The sequence below is a fragment of the Bos javanicus genome, chromosome 14, assembly GCF_032452875.1.
Source record: "Bos javanicus breed banteng chromosome 14, ARS-OSU_banteng_1.0, whole genome shotgun sequence".
Classification (NCBI taxonomy): domain Eukaryota; kingdom Metazoa; phylum Chordata; class Mammalia; order Artiodactyla; family Bovidae; genus Bos; species Bos javanicus.
Window position 1 is genome coordinate 13538593 of NC_083881.1, and position 27345 is coordinate 13565937.

Below are 27345 nucleotides of genomic sequence, written 5' to 3' on the forward strand. Positions count from 1 at the left end.
TGAAAAGCAAATATTTATTTCGATGGAACCCTGGATGAAGAGGGAATATTTTGGGATCTAGGTCTCAGCTAAAAAGAGGCCAGCACCTTGCCAGCTCATCTGTGTCTCAGTGTTAAATATTTCAGAGACACCAGACACCGGGCAGCATTATTTACAGACCATTATCAGTAGCAGCCAGAAGAAATTAGAGGAGGCTTAGCAGGCTGAGGTGCTTTGTTTATGACTAGTCATTAAACAAATTATAATTGCTTAAAAACTTTCTATGCCTTTTGCAGTTTTTAGATACACCAGTGCTGCTTTGCCATAAACAAATATTAATAGTACTAAGATGGGTTAAATGGCACGTGGATATTTATTATGTGCAGATACTGTTATTAGGTATTTATAACACCGTTGATTCTCATTCAAAGCAATGGCTTCTATTGGCATGGAATTCATATGCTTGGCTATTCCATGAATTTCTGGATTTCAAATGCTGTTTTCAGTTGTCTTGACAAGTTCTTTCGGTAAAGTGACCTGACCTTTTTGTCGGGTAGATAGAGTTATCGTGCATCTCTGGGGTATAGTTGTCAAAACTGATTTGTTGGGTTGTAATATGAAGAATTGCCTGGTAAGGTGGTTTTCTAAGTTGCAGAAATGGGTCCGAGGTTCTCCAAATGTTTTAACTAGTTCGGTGCTGGCTTCGCCACTTGCCAAGCATTGAACTTAGAGCTAATGGAGTGGACCCACTGGCTGGCTGTCTATTTCATCCCTTCTCTCTTCTTCCCTCTTATAAGCACCTAACTTTTGTTCACATATACACCTCTCGTAATCACATTCAGAAGAAACTGGAGCCATCCCCAGCTCTAGGAATGGTCCTTATTACTTTTAGCATTCTAGCAGATGACATTCCTTAGGAACAGTTATTGACTCAGGAGTTACCATATGACCTAAGTTGTCCCCGTCAGCTTGAGGGGAAAAACAGAAAAGAGAAGGGTTGTCTCTCATGTTGAGAAACAAGGAAACATGTTGCTCCAATTGTCACTGAGGCATGAGGTGGACATCCGGTGGTACAGGTACAGGACGGAGCTGCCACTGAGGACAGAGAAAACAGGTCCTTGTATGACACCCGGAGGACTTCCGGCCACTGTACTCCAGTTGCAGCAGCGATGCATTTCCTTGTTGATCGGGGGTTTCTGATACTTGTGGCCAAAGCATTTTAGTGTATGGTTAAGTGTCCTGGAAACCAAGCTCACTCATTTCTAAGCATTCACCTCACAGGCCTTTTGCGAGGACTATTTGAGAATAAGTGCTCAATTAATTTAGCAAGGACTCTTTTGTGTCCCCTTAGTAGATAGTATTGTTCTGGGCCCAAATAATAAATCCTTCTTCACATTTGTTGATTCACAGTTTATGTGAAACCTGCTCCACTTGCCCACTGCTCACTTGGCTTTGTTTTGATTTTATGTTTGTTTCTACATTTGCTTCAATAAATGGTGATGTTTAAGACTGGCTTTTAGAAATTAACACTCCTCCTACTTCCCAAGACTCTCTCTTTTGTCCTTTTTCCAATCTTTAAAATGAGATAGAAACTCAGAAAAGAGGTTGATTTGTCCAGAGTCTAGTGAAAGAGCTAGTCTGACGAGAAGAAGATAATTTTTACATTTTGTTTCTTATCGTGAGAATATTTTTATTTAGATTCACTACTAGCAGCAGAGTTAAAGTTAGAATCCAGCTCACACCCCTCCCCCTGTTTTTTGGTCCATTTTTATTTTCTTGTTTGTTTCCCTACCTTATGGATTCTTCAAATAAGTCAATGCTGTCAGGATAGTTCTAAGAATAAGCTACTGTTGTTAGTTTTATTAATTTGCAGAATGTACAGTTCGTTAGCTTGCATATGTTAATCTGCCATTACATTTCTCTCCTGTACATATCATCTTTCTTGTATTAGCATTGGTTTACTAACCCGCATCTGGGGCTAACTGTGGGTGTGTAATTGAAATGATGTTGCTAGTCTTTGCTGGTGTAGGCCACAGGAACCCAGGTGGCACAGTCCTGGGTAATGTGTTTAATTGCCTTGTTAAGTGATATGTATCTCTTAGACCTGTCATTAAGTAAGTTCCCTTTGTCACATGCTTACGACAATTGCTCTAGGCCAGTAGATTTCAAATTGCCATTACTCTAGGGAACTTTAGAGGTGCTTTGGGGAGTCATAGACTAAAATGAAGAGGAAATCGAAGTTGTGGGATGCAAGCTGGTCTCTGATAGTAGTTATGAGGGGATTGGAAGATAAATTCTCTTTATCTTATTTATAAATTCTCTTTATCTTATTTATAAAAGATAAATTCTCTTTCTCATCCTAGGTATAATATCATTTTCAAAAGTCATCTTGGAGGTTGGTTAAAGGTCAGAAGGAGAGGAGTAGGAGGAAAACGAGGATTCAGAGAAATCTGGCTGTGAGTTCTGACTATAGGGGACAGCATCTAACCCTTATAGTTAATCAGTATTAATCGTGTGGCAGACATTGCACCGCTGCTGCTGCTAAGTCGCTTCAGTCGTGTCCGACCCTGTGTGACCTCATAGACGGCAGCCCACCAGGCTCCCGAGTCCCTGGGATTCTCCAGGTAAGAACACTGGAGTGGGTTGCCATTTCCTTCTCCAAAGCATGAAAGTGAAAAGTGAAAGTGAAGTTGCTCAGTCGTGTCCGACTCTTAGCGACCCCATGGACTGCAGCCCACCAGGCTTCTCCGTCCATGGGATATTCCAGGCACTGTGTTCTAAACATGAGAGATGGAGTTTGTTGGCTTCTACTTTTTGTTCAGTTGAGTTCAGTCGCTCAGTCGTGTCCGACTCTCTGCGACCCCATGAATCGCAGCACGCCAGGACTCCCTGTCCATCACCATCTCCCGGAGTTCACTCAGACTCACGTCCATCGAGTCAGGGATGCCATCCAGCCATCTCATCCTCTGTCGTCCCCTTCTCCTCCTGCCCCCAATCCCTCCTAGCATCAGAGTCTTTTCCAATGAGTCAGCTCTTCACATGAGGTGGCCAAAGTACTGGAGTTTCAGCTTTAGCATCATTCCGTCCAAAGAACACCCAGGGCTGATCTCCTTTAGAATGGACTGGTTGGATCTCCTTGCAGTCCAAGGGGCTCTCAAGAGTCTTCTCCAACACCACAGTGCAAAAGCTACAATTCTTTGGCACTCAGCTTTCTTCACAGTCCAACTCTCACATCCATACATGACCACTGGAAAACCCATAGCCTTGACTAGACGGACCTTTGTTGGCAAAGTAATGTCTCTGCTTCCAGTATGCTATCTAGGTTGGTCATAACTTTTCTTCCAAGGAGTAAGCGTCTTTTAATTTCATGGCTGCAATCACCATCTGCACTGATTTTGGAGCCCAAAAAGTAAAGTCTGACACTGTTTCCCCATCTATTTCCCATGTAGTGATGGGACCAGGTGCCATGATCTTAGTTTTCTGAATGTTGAGCTTTAAGCCAACTTTTTCACTGTCCTCTTTCACTTTCATCAAGAGGCTTTTGAGTTTCTCTTCACTTTCTGCCATAAGGGTGGTGTCATCTGCATATCTGAGGTTATTGATATTTCTCCCGGCAATCTTGACTCCAGCTTGTGCTTCTTCCAGCCCAGCGTCTCTCATGATGTACTCTGCATATAAGTTAAATAAGCAGGGTGACAATATACAGCCTTGATGTACTCCTTTTCCTATTTGGAACCAGTCTGTTGTTCCATGTCCAGTTCGAACTGTTGCTTCCTGACCCGCATATAGGTTTCTTAAGAGGCAAGTCAGGTGGTCTGGTATTCCCATCTCTTTCAGAATTTTCCACAATTTATTGTGATCCACACAGTCAAAGGCTTTGACATAGTCAATATAGCTGAGAAATTAATGGGAGCAGGGCCTGAAAAATTGCAAAATAGAATATAGATATCAGGCACTATAGAGGTTGACTTAAGTTGAGAAACAGCTTATCTGGAGACTAAATGCAGTTTCTCTTTTCATATCAGTCACAGAGCTGGTCACTTTGTGAACTAGCTCTTAAGCATCACTTCCATGTTGAAGGCTCCCATGGCCATTAATTCACAATTAAAAATAGACCCAGGGCTAGTCGTCCCAGTTTAGCCTCTGGCTTCGGAGTGGACCTGAGCAGATCCCTGAGCTCCACCAAGGGCGATGGAGTCAGCCAGAGGCAGCTGTCGCATGGCCTGCGCCTTCGGGGCCATAGAAAAAAAAAATAAAAAAAATAAAAAAAAATAAAAATAGACCCATGTCCTTGTCCTTGACGTTGGCCCCATCCTCCTGCCTCTTCTCTGGACCAGTCAGGCTTTGATCTTTAACTTTTCTCCTTCTTGTGGCTCAGCTGATAAAGAATCCTCCTGCAATGCGGAAGACCTGGATTCGATCCCTGCATTTATCCCCTGGAGAAGGGAAAGGCTACCCCTCCAGTATTTTGGCCTGGAGAGTTCCATGGACTGTATAATCCATGGAGTCCCATAGAGTAGGACACGACTGAGCGACTTTCACTTTCACTTTCCTGCCTCTTCTCTGGACCAGTCAAGCTTTGATCTTTAACTTTTCTCCTTCAGACCCCTGACCAACCAGCCATGTCATTTGCCTGCCCACGTATCCATATATTTCCTTATATCCGGCCACATCTCTTCCAACACAAAGTGGATCGTCAGGTACATGTACTAAAGCTGTGCTCACATAGAACCTGAAGCTCCCCACTGTTCCCAGGGGGCACCCTCAGTGTGTCTTCAGTTTAGAAGTAGCCCATTTTCAGCTTCAAACCACATACCAAGCCAGCCCACATTGAACGAAGCCTGGCTATTTTCTTCCTCAGTCTGCTGGTCATATAGTATGAGCACCAGTGCAGGAGTGGTGGGCGACCTGAGGAGACGGACCGCCTCCTTAGAGAGACTACCAGAACCTCACGAATGTGTCTTCTTTGCTTGTCTTTCTCAAATGGTGTGCTCGTTGAGAGCAGAGACGGTGACTCTGAAAACCTAACCCCCAGAAGAGATCCTGACACACAGTGGGTCTTTAATAAATGCTTATTGAAATGAAGTTAATGATTAGTGGGTGACAGAGACAGGACAAAGAGCCAAGTGTACACATTTAGTTCAAGGTGTCTTCCACCACATATTCAGGAATAATCTCCCAGGAAATTCTTAGTGAAAGGGCTGAGGGGCAAAAAGGGGGATGGATATAGTGGAAAGTGAAAACGTTAGTCCTCAGTCATATCCGACTCTTTGCAACCCAATGGACTGTGGCTCCTTTGTCCATTGAATTCTCCAGGCAAGCATACTGGAGTGGGTTGCCATTCCCTTCTCCAGGGGATCTTCCTACTCAGGGATCAAACCTGGGTTTCCTCCATTGCAGGCAGATTTTTTATCATCTTAACCACAGGGAAATCTAGATACAGTAGGGGCAGGGGTGTTTCTCTGTGAGGCCTTGGTGATCATCCTAATTGATCAAATGACCTGGTTTTAACTCTGCAGCTCCTATTTCTCTCAATAATAGCTCAAATAAACGCACAGAATGACCGTAACTTCTGCTTTTTTCAGCTCTCTTTGGAACCTGATCTGTGAGAGGCTTCAAGCCCCAAAAGAACCCAAGCCAGGCCTTCCTCCTTTTCATTTTCTGTTTACTTCTTCCCTCTTTTTAAAATTTCTTCCCTTGTGAAGTATTGCTGAGAACACAAAGACTGAACAAGTTGTTACATAATTACATTAAATGCTCTTAATGTCTGCAATAGAGATTATTTGATAGTGCATAGTGAGAGGCACTAGGATTAGAGGAGTCCTCCCCAGGGAGACTTGAAGGTTAAGAAGACTTTATTAGAAGCACAGCCACACCCTGCAGTAGGAAAGGAGTGTGGCATTTTTGAGAAAGTGCTTTAAAATAGCTGGAGTCTAGAGATGGAGGAGGAAAGATAGTGAAAGTTGTGTCTGACTCTTTGCAACCCCGCAGACTGTAGCCCACCAGCCTCCTCCATCCATGGGATTTTCCAGGCAAGAATACTGGAGTGGGATCTTCCTGACCCACGGATCAAACCTGAGATGGAGGAGGAGATGTACCCAGTTACAATGGCGAGTTAGGTTGATGTCAGATCATGAAGGGCTGTTGCAAGCTGTGCGAATTTTTATCTTTGTTCTTAAGAGTGTTGAAGAGACATGAAAGTATTTTAAGGAAGAAGTTACATTTTTTAAATGTCAGATTTAGAAGTTTTTATCCTTGTAACTAGTCAGGGGAACAGACTGGAGGGAGGCTAGAGAAACTGTGGGGGGGTCAAGTTAGGCGGCTGTTGTTACAGGAACAAGATGGCTTGGATTAAGTTGGTGGCATGGGAGAAGTGGAGTGATTTGAGAGAAATAGATTCAACCTGCTAATTAATTGGAGGTAAGGCCCAGGGAGAAAGAGATGCCAGTTTTAAGTTCCAGTTTTCTGGCTTGAGTAGTTGGATGATGGTGCCAGCTACTGAGCTCAGAATGTAAGGAAAAGGAGCAGATAGAAGGACCAAAACATGATATTCTGTGTCTTGCTCATGTTTACCTGTTCCAAGGTTTGACGCATAGACAGATCTTCTTGGAGGTCATCATTAAACCCACTACAGTTTCCCTAGAGAATTCTTAACGGTCTTTCAACACCCACTCAAAAGTCTTCCTGCAGTGAAACCTCTGGACCTTGTCAGACCACGAAGCCACAGAGCCTTCTCCCATCATTGGTGCCAGTGCTGTTCTTGTAGAGTTGTCTGTTACAGCACTTGCCATATTTGACTGCAATTTTTGTTTTTCTGTCAGTCTCTCTATAGGCTTTGAGCTCCATGAGAGCAGAACCTCATCTTTTTTTTTCTCCATGGTCCCAAACCAGCCATTGCATATGCTCAGTTAGTACTGAATCAGATGATAAGAGAGGTGGGCATTGGTGTCTAGAAGCTATGCTGTCAGGCAAGAGTTAAATCTCTTGTGTAGAAACCTCACTGGGGATGAGTCATATTTATACTGTCTTTTTGTACTCAGTATCTGAATTTGTCATTGTAGTCAGACAATCAGAGGTTTGAGAAGAGGTCTCCCTGGAATCCTCAGTGATTAACAAAAAAGCATTAGTTCATCTTCAGTCACTGTATCGCCTGGAGGAAGTCATTCATTATCATCTCAGTTTTTCTATTTAAAAAATGGAGAGAAAAAAAAAACTTTTTGTTTTAAACTTAGCTCTTTGTATCCTAAGAGCTTTATTAAACAGTCTTGACTACCTACTATATCACACAGCCAGGAAGTGACAAAGCCAGACCTTGAATCCAGAGCTATCTGATTCCAGCCACTAAACTGTATGGATTATTTTCACTCATGGGCTAGCAAACATAACAATGAAGACATCTAGTGGACGAGATAGTTGAAATGCAGCTCAAGAAGAGCAAGTAGAGACCACCAGCAGAGTCATAGATTCACATAATACAGAGTATGCTGAACGAACAATGAGTTAAAAAAAAAAAAAAAGAAAAGAAAATCATCAGGAAATGTTCTATCCAATCAACCCTTGAATTTGGCATTTCACATTTGTGTCTAACAGATTTGCCTGGATTCTATTTTCGAGTACCCTGGGAACACTGGGGCTTCTTGCCTTGAAGGGCATTACAATGATTTCTGGTTATGTTATTTGTTTCTCACCGTTCAGGTGTGATCTGGCCATGTGCTTCTGTGGAATTATAGCAGCACATCTGATTACAGGAAGGTAAGTTCTCAGTCAGACACTGTGTACAATGAGCTCAATTTGTTTTTATTCAATAATTATTGCTTTTGATTTCTATAAGCTCAATTGTCAGACGTGACTGAGTGAGCACACACGCACCACGGCAGGAGCAGGTGATGGTACGGCAGGGCAGCAAAGGGAGGGGAGGCTATATGGGTGTATGATTTGCCTTGAAATTTGCTTTGCTTTCTGAGTTTAGGTGTCTAGTCAGTCTAAATTTCAGGGCATAATTGATGGCACCATGAGTAATAGGGAGATAATTTCTTAACAGCAGCACAAAGGTATTAGCAAACAGGTAGGACAAAAATAAAGCAAAGGGGACCGAAAACAACCTCAGACTATGTCTATTTTGGAAAATTCAAGTTGCTTTGTAAAACCCCTGATGCTATGGTATGCTAAGTCACTTCAGTCGTGTCCGACTTTGTGTGACCCCATGGACGGCAGCCACCAGGCTCCCCTGTCCCTGGGATTCTCCAGGCAAGAACAATGGAGTGGGTTGCCATTTCCTTCTCCAATGCATGAAAGTGAAAAGTGAAAGCGAAGTCGCTCAGTCGTGTCCGACTCTTAGCGACCCCATGGACTGCAGCCTACCAGGCTCCTCCATCCATGGGATTTTCCAGGCAAAAGTACTGGAGTGGGGTGCCATTGCCTTCTCCGAAACCCCTGATGATATACTTTCAATTTTAGGCTAGGATAACCTCCTAAAGGGCTTCCCTGAGAGTTCAGTTGGTAAAGAATCCACCTGCAATGCAGGAGACCCCAATTCAATTCCTGGGTCAGAAAGATCTGCTGGAGAAGGATTAGACTACCCACTCCAATATTCTTGGGCTTCCCTGATAGCTCAGTTGGTAAAGAATCTGCCTGCAATGCAGGAGACCCTGGTTTGCTTCCTGGGTTGGGAAGATCCACTGGAGAAAGGATAGGCTACCCACTCCATTATACTTAGGCTTCCCTTGTGGCTCAGCTGGTAAAGAATCCACCTGCAATGCGGGAGACCTGGGTTCAATCCCTGGGTTGGAAGAATACCCTGGAGAAGGGAAATACCCACTCCAGTATTCTGACCTGGAGAATTCCTTGGGGTAGCAAAGAGTCAGAGATGACTGAGTGACTTTCACTTCACCCTCCTAAAAGTGAAAGCAATAAAAGTCAATAGAGTCATAGATTTTGAAAGGAAAAAATGTTTATTTATTGACTTCTCCAAAAATCATACAAGTATTTTGGAATGTGTTCTGAGATTGTCACTGTATATGACACTTTGAATACATTGTATTCAAATGTATGGGAAGGCATTTGAAAATATGTACAAATGCATCTAGAAAAAGGTGGGTCTCTGCTTCTGGGGAGTGTTTACAATGTGTTTTTTTTTTTTGCACATTCTGATACTTTAAAATTGAGGTAGTATTAATAATATACATACATGGGCTTTCCTGGTGGCTCAGCGTTAAAGAATCCACCTGCAATGCAGGAGAAGCAGATTCAATCCCTGGGTCAGGAAGGTCCCCTGGAGGAGGGCATGGCAACCCACTCCAGTATTCTTGCCTAGGAAATCCCATGGACAGAGGAGCCTGGTGGGCTACACTCCGTGGGGTCAGGAGAATGTATATTGGACAGTATCAACAGCAGATGTTTGTGAAAGCTGGAGTACTGGAATTGGAAACTGGATCTGTTTGATACAAAGAACGATGACCTTTCCATTATTCTGGGCTGCCCACAGTAACTGGATCCCCTAAGATTAACTATCTACTCTAGAGTTGGACACTCCTGTAGCTATACCTCCTGATTATTTTTCCTTTCGTAGAATAACAAACACACCAAATCACCCGGACCAGGTTATGAATCTGCCCCCAGAAAATCCAGGTCAGTACCTTTGTAGGATGACACAGAGACATCACTCATAAACCTAGGTAGGTGAGTAAATATTGCCTATTTCTTTCTCAACGGTTAATGACTAACCAAGCAGCATCCCCAACCAAATGTTGGTGTGACACTCCCTGTCTTTCAGGATTCTCAGGGACTTAAGGGTACGCACAGGATCAGAAGAAATGAATGTATAGTGCAGACTTTTTTATACTACACTGTAATTTTCATTTATTTACTTATTCACTCATTTATTCAGCTAGTATATATGGAGCACATATTATGAACCAGAAATGGCTCACATTTATTCAGATAAATTAACATCAAAGCAACATTATATAAAATCATAGTATATAAAAATTAATTTTAATATATACTTTTAATGACATAATATACTTTATAATGAGGCTTCCCTGGTGGCTCAGATGGTAAAGCATCTGCCTGCAATGTGGGAGACCCAGGTTCGATTCCTGGGTTGGGAAGATCCCCTGGAGAAGGAAATGGCAATCCACTCCAGCACTCTTGCCTGGAAGATCCCATGGATGGAGGAGCCTGATAGGCTACCTATTATGAACCAGAAATGGCTCACATTTATTCAGATAAATTAACATTAAGGCAACATTATATAAAATCATACTATATAAAAATTAATTTTAATATATACTTTTAATGACATAATACACTTTATAATAGTTATATAATATTTACCTATATACTTAGCTTCTTATAAACAAGCGTTGACTTTAAGCTCTATTTATCGCTAATGCACAGGTGGCATGTACACACTTTATCACTAAATGTATTTTTATTATTATCTCCATCTTACAGACAAGGACACTGAGGTTCATGGACTGTAAGTCGATTTCCTGATCAAGCTATTATTGTTGACTAAATTCAGTCTTTTTTTTTTTTTTTTTACTAAAGTTTGTCAGTCATTTCCTTATCTGAGGTCTATAAAGTTTAACACTGAACAAAACCCTAGAGCTGTCTAATTCTAAAACAGCCCTAAAAATGCCCTTCAGTCAAGAAGTGGCCGTCCAGTCTCCAAGTTCAGGCTGTTGTATAATTCTCCTTCTCTCTCCCTCATTTATTCTTTTCTTTCTTTTCCTCTTTCCTCTTACTCTAACTTCCTAGGTGGCACAGTGGTAAAGAAGCCACCTGCAAATACAGGAGACACAAGAGACAGGGGTTTGATCCCTGGGTTGGGAAGATCCCCTGGAGGAGTAAGTGTCAACCCTCTCCAGTATTCTTGCCTGAGAAATCCCATGGACAGAGGAGACTGGCAGGCTATCGTCCATAGCGTCTCAAAGAGTCAGACACGACTGAAGCAACTTTGCATGCACACACACTCTAGCAGGTTTGTTGATATTCAGAGTCCCCAGAAGTTCCAAGGCAGATTTTATTTCTGTTAATGAAGCAGTCTGGAGTTTGAAATGATTTAAAAGATAGCTGGCATCTTGCACAGAGAGTGTAAGAGGATAAAAACATCTGGGATGTGTCTATACGAAAAGGGAAAAACTCGGTTTTGACTTCAAGTTCACTGTGTTTAAGGAGGACAGTAGTTGTCTGTCAAACATCCACTTCCTGTCATTAGCTGTTGTTGCCCAGTGACATAATTCAGTGGCTACCATCAGGCACAAGTTAAGTTCCCAGAAGAGAATCAGTGGCTTGAATGACAACACTGTAGTTCAGGGGTTGGCAATTTTTTTTTTCTGTAAAGGGTGAGATACAAAATATTTTGGTCTTTGTAGGCCATGCAGTTTCTCTCAACCCCTCAGCTCTGCCACTAGAGCTCAGAAGCAGTCACAGAGGGTGTGGGAAAGTGTCTTATTTCCGCAGAGAACGTCAGAGGAGGCCAACGTGCCAGGAACAGGGCTGTAGTGGGTGGTTTTTGATGGGTAACGCATCTGAAGAAGTACGCGTTACAGGATTACAGGAGATTTTAAAGGAGAGTTTGGGTAAGAAAAGTTTACATTCTCTTCAAAGCAGTGGGAAGCTACCCAAGGTTTTTAAGCAGCTATGTGACATAATTGGGTTTGCATTTTAAAGTAGTTATCTGGTTGGCAGCAGGGAGAGTAGATTAGACCAGAGAAGGGTAGACTCTGAGGAGTCTTTGGAAGGCCTGTTAGTAGCTTGTCTAGACAGTGGTAGTGAAGATGGAGAAAAGCAGGTAAATTCAAGAAGAGGTAGGAAGCTAGATTTGATTGGACTTGGTGATGGATGGAGTCATTGTAGGGGGTGAAGGAGGCCTCAGTGAGGGCAGGGCCAGGTTTCTGACTTGCAAACTAGATTGTGGGAGGCAGGGGATGCCATTCACTGAAAAAAGAGATTTAAGGTGGGGTTCGAATATGCTGATCAAGAAAAGTGGAAGGGCTTGCTTTTGCCACATTTGAGATACTAAGTGAGTGTGCTCCTGAGTCAGGTGTAAGTCTAGTATTCAGAGGTATATTCTATGCTAAAGATAGAAATTTGCCAGTCGTTGGCATGTATTTGGTTAGGGAACCGAGATATTGATAGATGGAATTTCTTGGGGAAATAATATAGAGAGGAGAATATACACATTTGTTCTTCTCTAAACAGGGTACAAGGACCCCAGAGGAATATCCTCTGTGTCCAAAAATGCTCAAGAAAGGTAAGCAGATTTCTCATTGTAGGAACCACTCAAATTCCTACAGCAACAATTTCATTTGCATCTTTGGAGTGGGGAATCCTATGGGGCCGAACACAAAACTCACAGACATCAGGCAACCAAAAGAAGGTAATTAAACGATGTGTTTGAAGCTGTTGCCTTAGGCTAAAACCTCAGTTCCCCAGCCCAGGGTGTGAGAAATAACCAGCCAAGAAGTTGGATCACAATTATAGCTGCTTATTAAACAGTTATTCCTTTTCTTTCCTTTCCATGTATACAGTTATTGATTTAAACAGGGAGGGAAGAATGTCCTGCATGTGTGACACCTGCTTGGTGACTCCAAAAATAGAGTTAGTGCACTTTAGTAGATGAGAGAGGGGGAAATTGACTGAAACCCTATGGTCTAGCAAATGGAATTGTAATCCAAATGCTTCACAAGTAGCAAACTGAAATGTAGGATCCCAGCGACAACATAGGAGGGCTTCCCTTTCTCCCCATTTGGGTCAGCGGTTTCTTTTTCCAGACTTTTTCGTGGTGGCCATTCTATCTGTTCCCTAGTGATTGCTTGTTGTCGCTGTGAATTGAATTTCTCTACCAATAATCGACATTGAGCATCTTTCCCTGTGCTGCTTGTTTGAAATCTGTATGGAAGAAATTTATACCTGCAAATGGTCTTCTTGAAAGTCCGCCCGTTAATGAATTCTCTACTATGTGCCCCAGGATGTTTGTTGAGGGCAGGTGTCATTCACAACAGGAGAGGCCTTTTGAATGTGGAGTGCCCTTTGTTGTTGTTCAGTCGCTCAGTCGTGTCCAGCTCTGCCGCCCGATGGAGTGCAGCAGGCCATGCTTCCCTGTCCTTCATCATTTCCCTGGGTGTGCTCAAACTCATGTCCATTGAGTTGGTGATGCCATCCAACCATCTGGTCCTCTGTTGTCCCCTTCTCCTCCTGCCTTCAATCTTTCCCAGCATCAGGGTCTTTTCTAATGAGTCAGCTTTTCGCATCAGGTGTCCAAAGTATTGGAGTTTCAGCTTCAGCATCAGTCTTTCCAAGGAATATTCAGGACTGATTTCCTTTCGGATTGACTGGTTTGATCTCCTTGCAGTCCAAAGGACTCTCAAGAGTCTCCAACACAACAGTTCAAAAGCATCAATTCTTCAGCGTTCAGCATTTTTTATGGTCCAACTCTCACATCCATACATGGCTACTGGAAAAATCATAGCTTTGACTAGAAGGACCCTTGTAGGCAAAGTAATGTCTGCTTTTTAACATGCTATCTAGGTTTCTCATAGCTTTTCTTCCAAGGAGCGGCTTTTAATTTCACGGCTGCAGTCACCGTCTGCAGTGATTTTGGAGCCCAGGAGAATACAGACTGTCACTGTTTCCATGAAGTGATGGGATCGGACGCCATGATCTTAATTTTTCAATGTTGAGTTTTAAGCCAACTTTTTCACTCTCTTCTTTCACTTTCATCAAGAGGCTCTTGAGTTCCTCTTTGTTTTCTGCCCCAGGGGTGGTGTCAACTGCATATCTGAACTTATTGATATTTCTCCCGGCAGTCTTGATTCCAGCTTGTGCTTCATTCAGCCCGGCATTGCATATGATGTATTCTGCATATAAGTTAAATAAGCAGAGTGACTGACAGTTAAATAAGCAGAAATGCCATTAGGCACTGGTTTTCATGGTGTAGTTATGCCAAGCAGCCACAAGGCAGCAGGATTTCCTCATGCCCCACCCAGCTTGCTAGGGTAAGCAGAGCCTTGGTGAAATTCCGCCTTCTGGCTTGTAAAGGAGAGCTGAATGTGCCAGAACAAAACGCCAAGCCCTGGTGTCCCATTTCTCCCTCCCCCGTATTTTTTACCCCACTGGAGAAATCCCAAACCCTGCAGAAGCTCTGCTGAGGGTGCTGTGTTCCGTCTGAAGTTTGGGCAACTCTAAGGAAGGAAGCGGGAGGTGAGAGCCCCAGCACCAGGAGACCTGGGGACCAGCTGGCTCCTCCACCTTGGTTTAGTTGTAGGAGGTTCTGCATATTCTGGACACTGTCATCCAGTCCACAGGGGACCAGGCATTATAGGTCCAAGGGGATCTCACTTGCTTGCACATCCTTCAAAGCTTCTTCAGCCACATGATAGTCCAGACTTGGGAACCAAGCCTGTTCAGGCGCTAGGAATGTGAACTAGCCTGGGACACTGAAGTTTGAAGGGAATATATTAGGCATTCCATTTTTTAAAGTCATTTATTAGGTACTATTGGAGTATAGTGGATTTATTCTGTTATGTTTGTTTAAAGTGTATAGCAGGTTGTTAAGTTATATGCAGACATAGCTGTACTTGTTTTCAGTTATTTTTTTATGTAGGTTACTACTGTGTTGTGTCTAGGTCCCTCTGATATATAGTAGGTCCTTGACGATTATTCATTATATATATATATATATATATATATTTGTGGGTATGTCTCAATTCCATCCTCCTGACGCATCCTTGGCTTCCTCCTTTCCCCTTTGGTTAGAATAAGTTTGTTTTCTAAATCTGTAAGTGTATTTCTGTTAAGAAAATGTACTCCATTTCCATCAATGTTTAGTTTCCACCTGTCAGTCACAATCGGGCTTCCCAGGTGGCACCAGTGGTAAAGAACCTGCCTGCCAGTGCAGATGATGTAGGAGACATGAGTTCAGTCCCTGAGTCGGGAAGATCCCCTGGAGGAGGAAATGGCAACCCACTCCAGTATTCTTGCCTGGAGAATCCCATGGACAGAGGAGCCTGGTGGGCTACAGTCCATGGAGTTGCAAAGAGTGGGAAATGACTGAAGCCACTTAGCACAGCACAGTGTATCAGTCACATCACAGGGTGTTTGTCTTTTTCTGACCTGCATCACTTCGTGAGATCATCTCCGAGTCCATTTCTGTTGCTGCAGATGTCAGTACTGCATCCTGTTTTCTGGCTCAATCATATTCCCTTCCATATATGTACTGCATCATCTTTATCCATCTGTCCATGGACACTTTAATTATGTGTATGTTCAGGTATTGTAAGTATTGTTGAATGAAGGTTGCATTTGTCATTGAGAGTTAGCATTTTCTTCAGATATACATCGAGGAGTGGGATTAGGGGATCATTTCGCAGGTTTTTTGTTTTTTTAAATAACTTACATATGTTTTAGTGGCTCTCCAGTTTACTTTCCCACCAGCAGTATGGGAAGTTTCTCTTTTATTTACACTGTCTCCAGCATTTGTTACTTGTAGTGTTTTTCATGATGGCCATTCTGATGTGTATGAACTGATACCTTCTTGTCATTTTGATTTGCATTTCTCTCATACTGTGTGATGTTGAGAATTCTTTTTTATATGAGCTGCATGAACTGTTTGTATCTTTTGAGACTGATCTATTGTTGGTCACAAGTTTTGGAAGTGTTTTTTCCCGTTCTATAAATTGCCTTTTAATTGGTTTAATATTTTTAAAATTTTATTGATAAAAAGAATAAAACCAAGGGGAGTCATCTCTTTTTCCTCACTTAACTGATTAAGCATGTTCACTGTGATCATCAGTGGAGTGCGTCTATATATCATATGTTTATAAAAACTGGAAAGAAAATGCCAAACTGAATAATTATTATTTGTGATTGTGGAAATGTGGGTGAATTTCCTTTACCTTTGTACTTTTCTGTAGTTAAAAGAAATGTTCTTTAGTAAACACATAATGCCTTTGAAATCCCAAAAAAAATGTTTACAAAATAACGTATAGGTTCTTTTTGCACCATTGGAGGGCACGTTTATCCCTTTTCCCTGACCTCAATCTCCTCTCCTGGCTCCTCAGTTTCTATAATTTCGTGTATCTTGTACAAAGCATAGTTTTATATGACTTGGATTTTTAAAGAAGAATTATACTGTAATATTTTTCTTACTTCTCAGTTATAAGTGATAAGAATGCTAATAGTTTCAAGTCAGGAAGGTTGATTCCTCCAGCTCCATTTTTCTTTCTCAAGATGGCTTTGGCTATTTGTGTTTCCATATAAACTGAATTTTTTTGTTCTAGTTCTGTGCAAATTACTATTGGTAGTTTGGTAGAGGTTGCATTGAATCTGTAGATTGCTTTGGGGAGTACAGTCATTTGCTAAGCTTCTGTTTGATCCCACAACCATGGCTAGTAGCAGAGCTCTAGGGTCCAGCTAAGGGAAAATCAGATCTTCTGTATGAGTTTAGGAATAAAACCACCGTTTATCGCAATGCCTGGCACACAGCACAGCAGACACTGAATCAGTGTTTACTGGATAAATAACATTTTTCTGTAAAGTTCTAAGCTGTCCAGGCATACTTCCCCCATTGCACTCCATATCATCTATAATCTCTTGCTGAACTGACTCCTCACTATTCCCCATGCTTACTGCCTCCAACCCCACACTTTCCTTCTCTTGAAACAACTTCTTCCTTGCCTCCTCATAGCTAAGTTCAAATGTCACCTCTTCCATGAAGCTCTCCCTGATCCCTCCAATTAGTAACAGTCCCTGACTCTGAGACCACTTTACAATGCTTTTAAAGTAATTCTGTACATATCTTGTATCTTCCCTAATGGCTCAGACAGCAAAGAATCTGCCTGCAATTTGGGAGACCCGGGTTTGATCCCTGGGTCAGGAAATCCTCTGGAGAAGGGAATGGCATCCCACTCCAGTATTCTTGCCTGGAGAATTCCATGGACAGAGGAGCCTGGTGGGCTACAGTCCATGGTGTCACAAAGAATCAGAGTTATTGTTATCACAGTCACATTCACCTCATTTGCCAAAGCAGAAGTTCCCCAGTGAATTGCCACTGATCTTTTTGTCTGAACATCGATGTCAGTCTTTACAGCCTCTTCTGGGACTACATGTTGGTATTTCATAAACCACCTGATGAAACATAGTAATTAATTTATTAAATATGGCCTTTGAAATATACACTAAATTCTAATTACTGCATTTAATCAGCCTTTAAGATTCTGCAAAGGAATAAGCCACAGAAAGGAAAACCATCTCCCTCAATCCACTCTTCTGCTGGAAAACTCATGTAACAACCCTATGAAATATATTCTATTATCATCCATATTTTCCAGATGGCTGAGACACGGGGAGGTTAAGTGTCCAAGGTCACACTATTATATGTCAGATCCAGGACTTGAACCCAGAATATCTGGTTCCAGGGTGTATTCTCTTAACTATACCAAGCAGTATCCACGTTGGTCATCCTATGAGGTCAGCCCCCTCTGGATAACTCAGGATCAGACTCTCTTCCCAGAAGGAAAGAAGGGCAAGACAGTTCTCTACCAGCTAAGTGTTATTGCCACTGCCCCACCCCCCCTTAACAATCTCCATTTACAAGGAGTATGTTTATGCTCCTCTCTCTAGTCTGCTTCTTTTTTTTTTTTTAATTTAATTTTATTTTTAAACTTTACATAATTGTATTAGTTTTGCCAAATATCCAAAATGAATCCACCACAGGTATACATGTGTTCCCCCTCCTGAACCCTCCTCCCTCCTCCCTCCCCATACCATCCCTCTGGGTCGTCCCAGTGCACCAGCCCCAAGCATCCAGTATCGTGCATCAAACCTGGACTGGCATCTCGTTTCATACATGATATTTTACAAGTTTCAATGCCATTCTCCCAAATCTTCCCACCCTCTCCCTCTCCCATAGAGTCCATAAGACTGTTCTATACATCAGTGTCTCTTTTGCTGTCTCATACACAGGGTTATTGTTACCATCTTTCTAAATTCCATATATATGTGTTATTATACTGTGTTGGTGTGTTTCCTTCTGGATTACTTCACTCTGTATAATAGGCTCCAGTTTCATCCACCTCATTAGAACTGATTCAAATGTTTTCTTTTTAATGGCTGAGTAATACTCCATTGTGCATATGTACCATGGCTTTCTTACCCATTCATCTGCTGATGGACATCTAGGTTGCTTCCATGTCCTGGCTATTATAAACAGTGCTGCGATGAACATTGGGGTACACGTGTCTCTTTCCCTTCTGGTTTCCTCAGTGTGTATGCCCAGCAGTGGGATTGCTGGATCATAAGGCAGTTCTATTTCCAGTTTTTTAAGGAATCTCCACACTGGTCTCCATAGTGGCTGTACTAGTTTGCATTCCCACCAACAGTGTAAGAGGGTTCCCTTTTCTCCACAGCCTCTCCAGCATTTATTATTTGTAGACTTTTGGATCGCAGCCATTCTGACTGGCGTGAAATGGTACCTGATAGTGGTTTTGATTTGCATTTCTCTGATAATGAGTGATGTTGAGCATCTTTTCATGTGTTTGTTAGCCATCTGTATGTCTTCTTTGGAGAAATGTCTATTTAGTTCTTTGGCCCATTTTTTGACTGGGTCATTTATTTTTCTGGAGTTGAGCTGTAGGAGTTGCTTGTATATTTTTGAGATTAGTTGTTTGTCAGTTGCTTCATTTGCTATTGTTTTCTCCCATTCTGAAGGCTGTCTTTTCACCTTGCTAATAGTTTCCTTTGATGTGCAGAAGCTTTTAAGGTTAATTAGGTCCCATTTGTTTATTTTTGCTTTTATTTCCAATATTCTGGGAGGTGGGTCATAGAGGATCCGGCTGTGATGTATGTCAGAGACTGTTTTGCCTATGTTCTCCTCTAGGAGTTTTATAGTTTCTGGTCTTATGTTTAGATCTTTAATCCATTTTGAGTTTATTTTTGTGTATGGTGTTAGAAAGTGTTCTTTTGTGTGTGTGTGTGTGTGTGTTTTTTTTTTTTTAAATTTTTTTTATTTTTAAACTTTACATAATTGTATTAGTTTTGCCAAATATAGTTTCATTCTTTTACAAGTGGTTGACCAGATTTCCCAGCACCACTTGTTAAAGAGATTGTCTTTAATCCATTGTATATTCTGGCCTCCTTTGTCAAAGATAAGGTGTGCATATGTGCGTGGATTTATCTCTGGGCTTTCTATTTTGTTCCATTGATCAATATTTTTGTCTTTGTGCCAGTACCATACTGTCTTGATAAGTGTGGCTTTGTAGTAGAGCCTGAAGTCAGGTAGGTTGATTCCTCCAGTTCCATTCTTCTTTCTCAAGATCGCTTTGGCTATTCGAGGTTTTTTGTATTTCCATACAAATTGTGAAATTATTTGTGCTAGCTCTGTGAAGAATACCGTTGGTAGCTTGATAGGGATTGCATTGAATCTATAAATTGCTTTGGGTAGTATACTCATTTTCACTATATTGATTCTTCCAATCCATGAACATGGTATATTTCTCCATCTATTAGTGTCCTCTTTGATTTCTTTCACCAGTGTTTTATAGTTTTCTATATATAGGTCTTTAGTTTCTTTAGGTAGATATATTCCTAAGTATTTTATTCTTTTTGTTGCAATGGTGAATGGAATTGTTTCCTTAATTTCACTTTCTGTTTTCTCATTATTAGTGTATAGGAATGCAAGGGATTTCTGTGTGTTGATTTTATATCCTGCAACTTTACTATAGTCATTGATTAGTTCTAGTAATTTTCTGGTGGAGTCTTTAGGGTTTTCTATGTAGAGGATCATGTCATCTGCAAATAGTGAGAGTTTTACTTCTTCTTTTCCAATTTGGATTCCTTTTATTTCTTTTTCTGCTCTGATTGCTGTGGCCAAAACTTCCAAAACTATGTTGAATAGTAATGGTGAAAGTGGGCACCCTTGTCTTGTTCCTGACTTTAGAGGAAATGCTTTCAATTTTTCACCATTGAGGATAATGTTTGCAGTGGGTTTGTCATATATAGCTTTTATTATGTTGAGGTATGTTCCTTCTATTCCTGCTTTCTGGAGAGTTTTTATCATAATTGGGTGTTGAATTTTGTCAAAGGCTTTCTCTGCATCTATTGAGATAATCATATGGTTTTTATTTTTCAATTTGTTAATGTGGTGTATTACATTGATTGATTTGCAGATATTGAAGAACCTTGCATCCCTGGGATAAAGCCCACTTGGTCATGGTGTATGATCTTTTTAATGTGTTGTTGGATTCTGATTGCTAGAATTTTGTTAAGGATTTTTGCATCTATGTTCATCAGTGATATTGGCCTGTAGTTTTCTTTTTTTGTGGGATCTTTGTCAGGTTTTGGTATTAGGGTGATGGTGGCCTCATAGAATGAGTTTGGAAGTTTACCTTCCTCTGCAATTTTCTGGAAGAGTTTGAGCAGGATAGGTGTTAGCTCTTCTCTAAATTTTTGGTAGAATTCAGCTGTGAAGCCGTCTGGACCAGGGCTTTTGTTTGCTGGAAGATTTTTGATTACAGTTTCAATTTCCGTGCTTGTGATGGGTCTGTTAAGATTTTCTATTTCTTCCTGGTCGAGTTTTGGAAAGTTGTACTTTTCTAAGAATTTGTCCATTTCTTCCACGTTGTCCATTTTATTGGCATATAATTGTTGATAGTCGTCTCTTATGATCCTTTGTATTTCTGTGTTGTCTGTTGTGATCTCTTCATTTTCGTTTCTAATTTTATTGATCTGATTTTTCTCCCTTTGTTTCTTGATGAGTCTGGCTAATGGTTTGTCAATTTTATTTATCCTTTCAAAGAACCAGCTCTTGGTTTTGTTGATTTTTGCTATGGTCTCTTTTGTTTCTTTTGCATTTATTTCTGCTCTAATTTTTAAGATTTCTTTCCTTCTACTAACCCTGGGGTTCTTCATTTCATCCTTTTCTAGTTGCTTCAGGTGTAGGGTTAGGTTATTTATTTGACTTTTTTCTTGTTTCTTGAGGTGTGCGTGTATTGCTATGAACTTTCCCCTTAGGACTGCTTTTACCGTGTCCCACAGGTTTTGGGTTGTTGTGTTTTCATTTTCATTCGTTTCTATGCAAATTTTGATTTCTTTCTTGATTTCTTCTGTGATTTGTTGGTTATTCAGCAGTGTGTTGTTCCGCCTGCATATGTTGGAATTTTTAATACTTTTTCTTCTGTAGTTGAGATCTAATCTTACTGCATTGTGGTCAGGAAAGATGCTTGGAATGATTTCTATTTTTTTGAATTTACCAAGGCTAGCTTTATGGCCCAGGATGTGATCTATCCTGGAGAAGGTTCCATGTGCGCTTGAGAAAAAGGTGAAATTCATTGTTTTGGGATGAAATGTCCTATAGATATCAATTAGGTCTAACTGGTCTATTGTATCGTTTAAAGTTTGTGTTTCCTTGTTAATTTTCTGTTTAGTTGATCTATCCATAGGTGTGAGTGGGGTATTAAAGTCTCCCACTATTATTGTGTTATTGTTAATGTCTCCTTTCATACTTGTTAGCATTTGTCTTACATACTGCGGTGCTCCCGTGTTGGGTGCATATATATTTATAATTGTTATATCTTCTTCTTGGATTGATCCTTTGATCGTTATGTAGTGACCATCTTTGTCTCTTTTCACAGCCTTTGCTTTAAAGTCTATTTTATCTGATATGAGTATTGCTACTCCTGCTTTCTTTTGGTCCCTATTTGCATGGGAAATCTTTTTCCAGCCCTTGACTTTCAGTCTGTATGTGTCCCCTGTTTTGACGTGGGTCTCTTGTAGACAGCATATGTAGGGGTCTTGTTTTTGTATCCATTCAGCCAGTCTTTGTCTTTTGGTTGGGGCATTCAACCCATTTACGTTTAATGTAATTACTGATACGTATGATCCCGTTGCCATTTACTTTATTGTTTTGGGTTCGAATTTATACACCGTTTTTGTGTTTCCTGTCTAGAGAATATCCTGTAGTATTTGTTGGAGAGCTGGTTTGGTGGTGCAGAATTCTCTCAGCTTTTGCTTGTCTGAAAAGCTTTTGATTTCTCCTTCATAGTTGAATGAGATCTTTGCTGGGTACAATAATCTGGGCTGTAGGTTATTTTCTTTCATCATTTTACGTATGTCTTGCCATTCCCTCCTGGCTTGAAGAGTTTCTATTGAAAGATCAGCTGTTATCCTAATGGGAATTCCCTTGTGTGTTATTTGTTGTTTTTCCCTTGCTGCTTTTAATATTTGTTCTTTGTGTTTGGTCTTTGTGAATTTGATTAATATGTGTCTTGGGGTGTTTCGCCTTGGGTTTATCCTGTTTGGGACTCTCTGGGTTTCTTGGACTTGGGTGATTACTTCCTTCTCCATTTTAGGGAAGTTTTCAACTATTATCTCCTCAAGTATTTTCTCATGGTCTTTCTTTTTGTCTTCTTCTTCTGGAACCCCTATGATTCGAATGTTGTAGCGTTTAATATTGTCCTGGAGGTCTCTGAGATTGTCCTCATTTCTTTGAATTCGTTTTTCTTTTATCCTCTCTGATTCATTTATTTCTAGCACTCTATCTTCTAATTCACTAATCCTATCTTCTGCCTCTGTTATTCTACTATTTGTTGCCTCCAGAGTGTTTTTAATTTCATTTATTGCATTATTCATTATATATTGACTCTTTTTTATTTCTTCTAGGTCCTTGTTAAACCTTTCTTGCATCTTCTCAATCCTTGTCTCCAGGCTATTTATCTGTGAATCCATTTTAATTTCAAGATTTTAGATCAATTTCACTATCATTATTCGGAATTCTTTATCAGTAGATTCCCTATCTCTTCCTCTTTTGTTTGGTTTGGTGGGCATTTATCTTGTTCCTTTATCTGCTGGGTATTCCTCTGTCTCTTCATCTTGTTTAAATTGTTGAGTTTAGGGTGTCCTTTCTGTATTCTGGCAGTTTGTGGAGTTCTCTTTATTGTGGCGTTTCCTCACTGTGTGTGGGTTTGTACAGGTGGCTTGTCAAGGTTTCCTGGTTAGGGAAGCTTGTGTCGGTGTTCTGGTGGGTGGAGCTGTATTTCTTTTCTCTGGAGTGCAACGAAATGTCCAGTAATGAGTTATGAGATGTCTATGGTTTTGGGGTGACTTTGGGCAGCCTGTATCTTGAAGTTCAGGGCTGTGTTCCTTTGTTGCTGGAGAATTTGCTTGGTATGTGTTGCCCTGGAACTTGTTGGCCCTTGTGTGGTGCTTGGTTTCAGTGTCGGTATGGAGGCGTTTGATGAGCTCCTGTCAATTAATGTTCCTTGGAGTCAGGAGTTCCCTGGAATCAGGGTTTGGACTTAAGCCTCCTGCTTCCAGTTATCGGTCTTATTTTTACAGTAGTTTCAAAACTTCTCCTTCTATACAGCACCACTGATAAAACATCTACATTAAAGATGAAAAGTTTCTCTACTGTGAGTGTCACTCAGAGAGGTTCACAGCATTACATGGAGAAGAGAAGAGGGAGGAGGGAGTTAGCGGTGACCCAAATGAGATGAGGTGGAATCAATAGTGGAGAGAGTGGGCTAGCCAGTGGTCACTCCCTTATGTGCACTCCACAACTGGACCACTCAGAGATGTTCACGGAGTTAAACAGAGAAGAGAAGAAGGAGGAAGGAGACAGAGGTGGCCAGAAGGGTAAAAGGGGGGAATGAAAAGGAGGGAGACAGATCCAGCCAGTAATCAGTTCCCTAAGTGTTCTCCACCGTCTGGAACACACAGAAATTCACAGAGTTGGGTAGAGTAGAGAGGGGTTAGGGAGGAGACACAGGCGACCTGGTGGAGAAAAAGGAGAGTCCAAAGGGAGAGAGAGCAGTCAAGCCAGTAATCTAGTGAAAAATGGGTCCTGAAGATTGGGTTCTTAAAGGTACAAAATTGGTAACAAATACATAGAAGCAAAAATTAAAAATCTAGAGTAGAGTATGGAATTTCAAAAATACGATGTTAAAGAAAAGAAGAAGGAAAAGAAAGAGAGAAAAAACAAACAAAGAAAAACAAACAAGGTCGCGAAAATTATAAAGAAAATATAGGTACAAAATTGATAACTAATACCAAAAAGCAAAAATTAAAAATCTAGAGTAGAGTTTGGAATTTCAAAAATACAATGTTAAAAAAAAAGGAAGAAGAAAAATAAAGAGAGAAAACAAACAAACAAACAAAAACAAACAATGTTGCAAAAACTTTAAAGAAAATACAGGTACAAAATTGATATCAAATACCAAAAAGCATAAATTAAAAATCTAGAGTAGAGTTTGGAATTTCAGATATACAATGTTATATAAAAGAAGAAGAGAAAGAAACAGAGAAAAAAAAAGTCACAGAAATTATAAAAAAAAACTATAGGTACAAAATTGATAACATATACCAAAAAGCTAAAATTAAAAATCTAGAGTAGAGTTTGGAATTTCAAAAATACAATGTTAAAGAAAAGAAGAAAAAGAAAAAAAAAAGGTCAAAAAATTATAAAATATATATATATGAAGTTTGCTGAAGAAGAAAAAATAGGGTTTTTTTTTTTTTTTGCAAAGTAATAGGTTATAAAAGTGAAAATTAAAGGAACAATAGAGGACTTAAAATTTTTTTTAAAAATTAAAAAAAAAAGAAAGAAAGAATGATTGTAAAAATAGTAAAAATATACCTAGGACTTTCTCTGGTTTTGTTGTGAGTATTGTGGGTTCAGTTCATTTTTGGCTAGTTCCTTGGTCCGACTTATATTTCTCAAGATCTATAGGCCCCTTCCTATGTAGTCCGTAGTAACCACAGGGTTTTAATCTCCGAGGCATTTCCCTCTGTTATAACTTCTTCTGTTTGCTGGTCTCTTCAGTGTCTGGTTTCTGCCCTGACACAAAGGGCACGGTGGAGGACACTTTTTTTTTTTTTTTTTTAGGCTCACTTGTTCAGTCGCGCTGTGGGGAAGGAGGGAGGGATGCTGCAAACAAGTAACACTGGCGTGCGCTCGCAATGCCTTAGCCACCCTGGGTCTGCCCCCGCTCACGGCGCGTGTAGCCTCCATGCCCACACTGCTCAGGCTCTAGGTTGCTCCACCGGGAACAATCCGAGGCCGGCCCTGGGCTGCATGTACCTCCCAGGTCCAAGCCGCTCAGGTTCAGGCGCTCGGGTAGTCCTCAGAGGCGCAGACTCAGTTGGGCCTGCGTTTTGTGCTCTTCCCAGGTCCGAGCAGCTCAGGTGATGAGGTGTTTGGCGAGCGCCAATGCTGCGACTTATCGCCTCCCCGCCACTCGGTTATCTGGGTGTAAAACCGGCGCACCTTCTCAGGCAGATGTTGACCGTCCAGACCCCCAAGAAGTTTTAGTTAGCAAAGAAGCCTGCTTACAGTTTTATAGATAATGTCTCTCTGGGGCTGCGATTGCCCCCTTCCGGTTCTGGCTGCCTGTCACCGGAGGGGGAAGGTCTGCAGCCGGCTATCTCTGTTCAGTCCTTTGTTCCGTGCGCGGGCCTGGCGGTGTCTTAGGTTAGGGCTGGCTTTTCGCATGGTAGATATCCCACCGTCTGGTTTGCTAGCCCAAATTATTTCGCTCAGATAGCACTCAGGGTATTCAGGCCAGATTCTTACTCTAAGCCATGCAGCCCGCGCCGCGCCTCCCTGCCCAGCCCCCGCTTGCCAATGGCGTGTGCAGGTGTCTGCACTGCTTCTCCGCTGGGGGAGTTACCGTAGGGCTCGCAATCTGTGAGTTTTAATTGTTTATTTATTTTTTCTCCCTGTTAAGTTGCCCTCTGTGCTTCCGAAGCTCGGCACATATTCAGCACTGAGAAGGTTTTCTGGTGTTTGGAAACTTCTCTCTTTTTAAGACTCCCTTCCTGGGATGGAACTCCATCCCTCCCTCTTTTGTCTCTTTTTTTGTCTTTTGTATTTTTCCTACCTCCATTCGAAGAGTTGGGTTGCTTTTCTGGGTGCCTGATGTCCTCTGCCAGCATTCAGAAGTTGTTTTGTGGAATTTACTCGACGTTTAAATGCTCTTTTGATGAATTTGTGGGGGAGAAAGTGTTCTCCCCGTCCTACTCCTCCACCATCTTCTCTAGTCTGCTTCTTGTGTTCTCAGTAGTTACAGTTCCACAACGCCATACCTTATACCTACTGCATGGAAAACCTCAAACAAAATGAGAAAGAAAAGCATGGCTTTGGATATGAAAGCCAATTCAGCAATTGTCATATGACACAACATGAGGCTTCCAGTGATGGTGGGTAATTTTCTGGGCGGAGCGAGGAGAAAAGACTAGGAGCCTATGGACACCACCTGGCTGTGTCCTTAGAACAAGACCTTTCTCAGAGGAAGACCAAAGCCTAATCAAGGTGCATTGTCAAGATTCCGACAAGCAGCTTCTGTATCAGGTTGTTGCAAAAGAAGTGAATTGTTTTCTGCTGCCTCCTGGCACTTGACTCTGGGCTAAGGTGGCACATTAACAGACTGTTGACAGATAGCAGGCATTCACCTTCTGCTGCCAGTGCTCCCACTTCAGGCTCCTTTCCCACCCCAATATGCACATTAGCCCTCTCATGTATAAATTTGATTCCAATCACATAAAACTGTAATTCCTAAAAGCAACTGCTGTGAAGAGCAGAGACACAAAGCTGCCCCCTATGCGATGAAATAGCAGAAGTGGACATCAAAGATACTCATCTGGAGCCAGGTAACAGCAGGTTCAAGAGTTTTTTTTTAAGGCACTACTTTCATAAATCTAATTCAAAAGACAATAGGGAATTTATGCCGGATCCAAAAATGATGTTCTTGAGGCGTGTTCTTCAATCAGGACAAAGTCAAGATGATATGGTTCAAATTCAAATTGTGATAACAGTCAGTCTATAGCTATAAGTACGTCTGTTGACTCTCAGTTCAGTTCAGTTCAGTCGCTCAGTCACGTCCGACTGTTTGCGACCCCATGAATCGCAGCACGCCAGGCCTCCCTGTCCATCACCAACTCCCAGAGTTCACTCAGACTCACGTCCATCGAGTCAGTGATGCCATCCAGCCATCTCATCCTCTGTCGTCCCCTTCTCCTCCTGCCTCCAATCCCTCCCAGCATCAGAGTCTTTTCCAATGAGTCAACTCTTCCCATGTACTGGAGATTCAGCTTTAGCATCATTCCTTCCAAAGAAATCCCAAGGCTGATCTCCTTCAGAATGGACTGGTTGGATCTCCTTGCAGTCCAAGGGACTCTCAAGAGTCTTCTCCAACACCACAGTTCAAAAGCATCAATTCTTCGGCACTCAGCTTTCTTCACAGTCCAACTCTCAACATCCATACATGACCACAGGAAAAACCATAGCCTTGACTAGACGGACCTTTGTTGGCAAAGTAATGTCTCTGCTTTTGAATATGCTATCTAGGTTGCTCATAACTTTTCTTCCAA

The 27345-nt window shown here is 41.4% G+C and overlaps 1 long non-coding RNA gene across 3 annotated transcripts in view; it reads left to right on the forward strand.

Annotated features, from left to right (window-relative positions):
• LOC133260350 (uncharacterized) overlaps positions 1 to 27345 on the forward strand; it is a 163856-nt gene that overhangs the window by 122540 nt on the left and 13971 nt on the right. Inside the window, exons 8-12 of one of the 3 annotated variants that reach the window (XR_009740772.1) lie at positions 2343 to 2603; positions 7675 to 7731; positions 9548 to 9606; positions 10741 to 10963; positions 12187 to 12238. This is a non-coding gene — a long non-coding RNA (uncharacterized LOC133260350). Of the gene's footprint in view, positions 1 to 2342; positions 2604 to 7674; positions 7732 to 9547; positions 9607 to 10740; positions 10964 to 12186; positions 12982 to 27345 lie in introns of those variants that run through there. The other 2 variants (XR_009740775.1, XR_009740773.1) reach the window with 2 other exon arrangements.